Here is a 6,126-nt window from a genome sequence, read left to right on the forward strand (position 1 = left end):
GTGTAGGGCTTTATATACTGTATGTGTGTAAATGTTTATATGTTTATGTACATCTGTTTAATGGTGAGTATGTGTATGAATATGTATATGCATCTAGCCTACGCTGTTGTAGTTTATGTTGTTTATTTATTTTTTTCGGTTCGAAAAGAAGAATTAATAAAATGAAAAATGAAAAAATTTAAAAAAGAAAATAAAGAAGTTTTCTGACTTTCATGTTGAAGAATAACTTGACTGGCCTCCACTAGAACTGCAACAATTAGAAGACTAATGGATTAGTCGACCAACTGAAAAATAATTGTCAACTATTCTGACAATGTATTAATCATAATTTAAATAAGTAATTTTTCATGTAAAAATGTCATAAATTTCTGTTTTCAGTCTCTCAAATATGAAGATTTCTGCTTTCCTCTGTTTTGCATCATATTAAACTGAGTTTCTTTGGGTTTGACCAACAAATCAAATCATATAAAGAAACTAAGATGGGATTTGTTTTACTATGTTCTGATATTTTATAGAAAAAAATAATAATCTATTAATTAAGAAAATAATTGGCAAATTAATCGCAACTGAAATTAATCATTAGTTGCAGCCCAATGCTTCAAAGAGCCCCCAGAACGCTGTTACTCTGTTTTAGGAATATGATGTTCAAAATGTAACATATGGGTTTTAAGTTCAAGTGACAAACAGTGCATCTAGTTGGACAGATTCGTGTAGACATGCAAGGTAAAGGAGGTATTAAGTAGGCAAAAGGTGATTTAAAGGTCATATTTCTATAGCGGGAGACAGGAAGAAAGACTTATAAAAAAGACATTTATTGTGTTGCTACCTGTTTCTTGCAGCTCAGACAGAGAGCTCGTAGAAAGCTTCAGTTTTTGAGGCCCTACAGAAAGCATGAATAATGCATAGGTAAAACCTCTTATTCTCTAAATTTTAAATGGCTAGCTGTTATCAAAAATAACTTCATCTGTGGAGCATTAGCAGACTCGCACGCAACAGAGTGGCTTCTACAGCACACTATACAGAAGTTCAACTCCAATTTATATTTACAACTTTCTACCTTTGCCAACATGTCCAGCAGAAGCATCTTAACCGTCCATAAAAACAGGAAAAATGGGGACAAATACAGCCACATGTTATTTGCATTTATTTTTTCTTGAATGCATTTCCCAATAAGAATGAGTGTTTTTGACTTATCACCAGAGCATTGCACAGATAATGTTTCCAATAATAATAGGATAATAATAAGACACAACACAATGGCATGACTCACCAAACAGTTGCAACAGGATTCAAGTCTTGGACTCCCTCTACTGGCTCGTAGCACAGGCTGATACAGAGTGCTGTGGAAATTATAAATAATAAAATGATCAATTTATAAAAATGAACAATGGAACAATTCTAACCTTTTTTTTGTTCAAACAATATCTCATTGTACACAAAAGGAACCCAGAATGTGTACATTGTATAATAGTTTAACTCTATGGAGTCTTAAAGGGTTATTTTGCCCATTTTTGAATCCTTTTCATGTCTTTACATGTCTTTGTAAGTAATTTTGTGTCTTTTTTGGTCATTTTGTGTCTTTTTTTGTCATTTTTATATCTTCTGTGGGGTTTTTTGGGTTATTCTGTCTTCTCATTTTGTGTCTTTTTTGGTCATTTTGTGTCTTTTTCAAGACATTCAAAGATTTTGAATGCTTAAATATCATCTTTGCCATTTTTTCATGTGCTAATGTGCCCCTCTGATTAAACACTGGCCCCTCCTTGGCCCCCACAGTAAAACTGGTCTAGAACCGCCACTGGGCTGTGACATCTCTTCAGTGGAATGATACTGCCCAGCCTCCCTGAAGGAAGATTATAGCAAACTTTTACAAAGGACACCTCCGAAATAATGAAACTCTGGAGGAACTACACTTTAAAAAAAAAGCTGTTGTTTTTACAGTAAAAAACTGGCAGCTGTGGTTGCCAGAACTTTACCGTAATAATAATACGGTGCAACTGTTTTTAATATAACGGTAAAAAGACATTGGCACTGTTGATGTCACGTTTAAGATTGCCGTTTTATTCCATTTTTTTACTGTATAAATAAAAAGTTTTTCCATCAAAAGAAACGCTGTTCTGCCATATAATTGACAAGAAAATACTGTATAAATGAAAACGCATAAATTAACGATTTTACCATTAAATATTACAGTATTTTTGTTAAAAATATGGTGTTTGGTACATTTAACAGTGAGAAAAAGTATTTTTACAAAAAATAAATGCAAAAATGACAGTGATGCTTGTATATATATTACATTAAATACATATAAGTGTATTTTACAGTGGAGTAATGTATTTTTCAAAAACAAAACTGTAAAAAATACTGCTGAAACTGAATTAACTCATTTATCATTTTACGGTCTTTTACTGTCATAGTTTAGCAGTTTTTCACCGTAAAATCTACAGACATTTTTTACAGTGTATGCTACTTTTGTTTTATCCCTTATAGTCAAACAACAGACCAGCTTTTAATCATTTTACAGTCTCCACAAACAAAAGACAAAAAAAGCTGAAGATGAAAACAAAAACGGCACCCCGAGATCAAGCTTAATACATTTTAATGGTTTTGGGGAAAACACTGTAGTTCAGCAAAGAGTTAAAGAGTTAAAACAATTAGTCATAAGTTTCCTATTGATCCCTCCCCAAGGTCTCTTATCCCAACAACTGCAGACAGGCTCATTACTCTAAAAGACAACCTTATAGACAGTAAGGACTGATAAAGCTGGATCAATGCCACTGATCAGTTCCCACCACAGTATGGATAAGCACACAGAACTAGAACAGACAGAAAGGGCATTCTCATTAAATGAAAGCTTTCAAACAGTCTTTTGGCTGCTATACAGAAGGAGTAACTTACAGGGCGTGATGTAATTATCCTGTTTGCTACAGTCCAAGGGAAGAGATAGTTGGAATCCCAATTCATTATAGTGCTTTATACAGCGAGAAGAGCTCTGCCTCTTTAATAGGACTAACAGTCCATATTAGTCAGAAAGTGGAACAGTGAGGCTGTAGTGCTCATTACACACCATAAAACTAGGAAAGGATGAAAAATAGAAACTTTGCTTTTCTTGGATATATGCCAATAATGAAAACATACATGGAACAATAAAGTTTGGGATGTTTCGAGGGTGGAACAAGAGTAAAGCATTGCATATTGCTGTCACATAAAGTTTGGGGTCGCGAGATGATTTCTGGGGGTCGCCAAATCATTTTGGAAGTCAGCTCTGTCTCCACTGTGTTAAAGTGTTCATGTATTTTAGTCTTTTTGGTCACTTAATGTCTTTTATGGTCATTTTGTGTCTTTTTTTTTGTCATTTTGTGTCTTTTTTGGTCAGTTTGTGTCTTTTTTGCTCATTTTTGTCTTTTTTGATCATTTTGTGGTCAATTTTTGTCTTTTTTGGTCATTTTGTTTACTTTTTTTGGTCATTTTGTTTCTTTTTTGGATGATCTGAACTGTGCGTGTGAGATTCTGTTCAGTGTGCGGGGGTCGCGGACAACATGCATGTTAAATTGGGGGTCGCGACTCAAAAAGGTTGAGAACTACTGCATTACACACCATAAAACTAGGAAAGGACGAAAAATAGAAACTTTGCTTTTCTTGGATATATGCCAATAATGAAAACATACATGGAAAGATAAAGTTTGGGATGTTTCGAGGGTGGAACAAGAGTAAAGCATTGCATATTGCTGTCAAACTAAGTTCAGCAGAGCTTTACATCATCAGACAGTTTTCATTTCTCACTGTAAACTGTGATTAACTCAACCTACATCAGCCTCAGCTGTCTTTATGCTGCTTTTGAGAGGTTAGTCAATTACAGAGAGTCCATTTATAGTACCTACTGTTGTGATGTGATAAAAAGGACACTGGCCAAGACAGATTAAAGGCATGTGTCATCATACCAACACCAAAAGATATCACTCCCCCCTTCCTCCTCCTTGTTGTGTGTGCTTAGTGTTGCTTAAGGTGTGTGCATTTTTCTGTTGTGCTAGTGTCTAATCCAGTTGTTCCTGTGTAGTCAAAGGGGGGAGGGGACTGTTATATATCACATCTTTGCCAATATTGTTATCTCTTGTCTTCTCATTCATCACTGAAAACAATAACAACAAAGTTTGCAAATACATGTATTAAACTCCATTAAAGATTGTGCCTTCCAACTAAAAAGAGTCTTTACAAAGTTATTCAACTAGGCTACTTGTACAACAAATACATGGTGGCTTAACCATAAAAACCCTCAATTGTTTGGTCTGTGCCTAAAAAGCCAAAAGAAAGTATGCTTAATTACTTCAACCAATAACAATAACTTCCCTCCTTTGTAAAGCTATAGAGGTCTAGGTAGTCATCTAACTTTCTCTGAGGACAGGCCTCTTCAATTTGCTTGCACAAAGTTGCAGAGTGACCATGTTTAACATATTTACTGAACATCTTAGGCGCCCTAAAGGACAGCCCAGAGTCAAATTATTGCTTTTTTGTCTCTGATATGATCGAAAGCTCCTAAACAGTGGCGGTTCTACACAGGGGCCTCCAGGGGCCACTGCCCCTGTGAAGAAGCCTTTGGCCCCTGCTGTGGCCCCTGTGTCAAATTAATAATAAAATGATCAATTTATAACAATGAACAATGGAACAATTCTAACATTTTTTTGTTCAAACAATATCTCATTGTACACAAAAAGAACCCAGAATGTTACATTGTATCATAGTTTAACTCTATGGAGTCTTATAGGGATATTTTGTCCATTTTTAAAATCCTTTTCATGTCTTTACGTGTCTTTGTAAGTAATTTTGTGTCTTTTTGGGTCATTTGTGTCTTTTCGTGTCTTTTTTAGTCATTTTGTGCCTTTTTTGTCATTGGTGTCATTTATGTGTCTATTTTGTGTCTGTTTTAGTTATTTTGTGTCTTTTTTTGGTAATTTTGTGTCTTTTTTTTGTCATGTTTGTGTCTTCTGTGGGTTTTTTTTGGTTATTCTGTCTTCTCATTTTTTTTTGTCTTTTTTGGTCATTTTGTGTCTTTTTCAAGACATTCAAAGATTTTGAATGCCTAAATATCATCTTTGCCATTTTTTCATGTGCTAATGTGCCCCTCTGATTAAACACTGGCCCCTCCTTGGCCCCCACAGTAAAACTGGTCTAGAACCGCCACTGGTCCTAAATGGACCTTGAGGTGTTATTGTTTTGTCAGCTTTTTCACCCTGCTGCAGGTATTCACCATGCATCAGGTGCACAGAGCCCAGTAAGTTGGCAAGAAGCCAAAAAACTCTTCATTGGGTTCTGGGAGGAGCCCAAGCTTGCATGCAGACTGACACAAAGTTAAAGGCTTCCTCATATCTCTTCTTTGCGTAAACCTCCAGGCTCTGGCTCTCCTGTTGACATTGTCATACAACCTGTCCTGACTGCTGCTGCAGCTACAGGCTGCTGTCACTGCATGAGGCTTAATTACTTTAACCAATAACAATGACTTTCCTCCTTTGTAAAGCCATAGGGAGAGGTCTAGGTAGTCATCTAACTTTCTCTGAGGACAGGCCTCTTCAATTTGCTTGCACAAAGTTGCAGAGTGACCATGTTTAATATATTTACTGAACATCTTAGGCGCCCTAAAGCAGCTATTCTCAACCTTGGGCTCGGGACCCCAATTGGGGGCGCGAGATGATTTCTGGGGGTCGCCAAATCATTTTGGAAGTCAGCTCTGTCTCCACTGTGTTAAAGTGTTCATGTGTTTTAGTCTTTTTGGTCACTTAATGTCTTTTTTTTGTAATTTTGTGTGTGTTTTATTGTAATTTTATGTCTTTTTTGGTCATTTTGTGGTCGATTTGTGTAATTTTTGGTCATTTTGTGTCTTTTTTTAGTCATTTTGTGTCTTTTTTGGTCATTTTGTGGTCATTGTTGTTTTTTAGTTCAGCTGGTAACTCTTTGAAGACACGCCTGTCTCTGATATGATCGAAAGCTCTAGAATAGCTACTAAATGGACCTTGAGGTGTCATTGTTTTGTCAGCTTTTTCACCCTGCTGCAGGTATTCATCATGCATCAGGTGCACAGAGCCCAGTAAATTGGCAAGAAGCCAAAAAACTCTTCATTGGGTTCTGGGAGGAGCC

Source organism: Centropristis striata, chromosome 8, assembly GCF_030273125.1.
Source record: "Centropristis striata isolate RG_2023a ecotype Rhode Island chromosome 8, C.striata_1.0, whole genome shotgun sequence".
NCBI classification, from domain to species: domain Eukaryota; kingdom Metazoa; phylum Chordata; class Actinopteri; order Perciformes; family Serranidae; genus Centropristis; species Centropristis striata.